This window comes from Canis lupus, chromosome 6 (assembly GCF_048164855.1).
Source record: "Canis lupus baileyi chromosome 6, mCanLup2.hap1, whole genome shotgun sequence".
In the NCBI taxonomy this organism is placed as follows: domain Eukaryota; kingdom Metazoa; phylum Chordata; class Mammalia; order Carnivora; family Canidae; genus Canis; species Canis lupus.
Window position 1 is genome coordinate 37,256,151 of NC_132843.1, and position 887 is coordinate 37,257,037.

The 887-nt window shown below is 43.4% G+C and overlaps 1 pseudogene; it reads right to left on the reverse strand.

Moving 5' to 3' along the window:
- Positions 1-524: 524 nt before the first annotated feature.
- Positions 525-642, reverse strand: LOC140636175 (U4 spliceosomal RNA; annotated as a pseudogene).
- Between the last annotated feature and the right edge of the window lie 245 nt (positions 643-887).

The window sequence follows — 887 nt, forward strand, 5'->3', positions numbered from 1 at the left end:
TTCATATTACTGCAGTACTAGGAAGTTCTAATATTGTTCAGAATGCATTGCTCCTTCATGGATTGCCAGGTTTTCTGACTCAAGTCATGAACCCCCGTGAGTTGGTATTCATTAAAAGAGGACACTCCAGTTTAAAGCCCTACTCCTTTTTTTGTTAAGTGAACAAAGGGGGTAGAGAAATGATTCCTTGGAACCAGGGTTAATGCTGGACAGCTTTTTGCACATTCCATGCCAATGGCTGGTTTTCAAGGAATTCTGGAAACATCTGTGACTGGTAGAGAAAAACCTTTGTAATGCCCACCCCCACCTCCTCCCACCGCCCCTGGGCTTTTCCTCCTCTAGCGCACAGCTCACGCTCATTGCCCTATCTCAGCTCCAAATGTCCTCTCAGTGGGAAAGTCTTCTATTCTCCCTGCCATGCTTGCCCATCTTCTTATGGCTTGCTCAAGTACCACTTTCTCCATGAAGTCTTCCCTGGTCTCAACTGCCCAAGGCTCTCAGGTCTAAACCACAGTTTAGCATGTACATTTAACTTGTGTCGTTCATTAATTGCCTCTTGTGTGTTACCATCATGACTTTAATTAGCAACAATCGTGCCTCATATAAACCTCATTGGCTACGATGCTGCCACTGCGCAAAGCTACCTTCATGACTTTAACTGGAATATAAACTCTGGGAGGATAAAGACAGACCACCTCGTCGATATCTTTAGTACACCCCACATCCCGGTCATGCTGCAGGTACTCAATACTCTCTGTTGATCAGTTGTTCCGTATTTGTGGAAGATGAGGGGGTAGAGAGTGAAATTTCAAAATGAAACTTATGACCCACATCAATAGCTTAAAATGTAAAATCATTAAATTATCAACAATTGGTTCAGATATGCA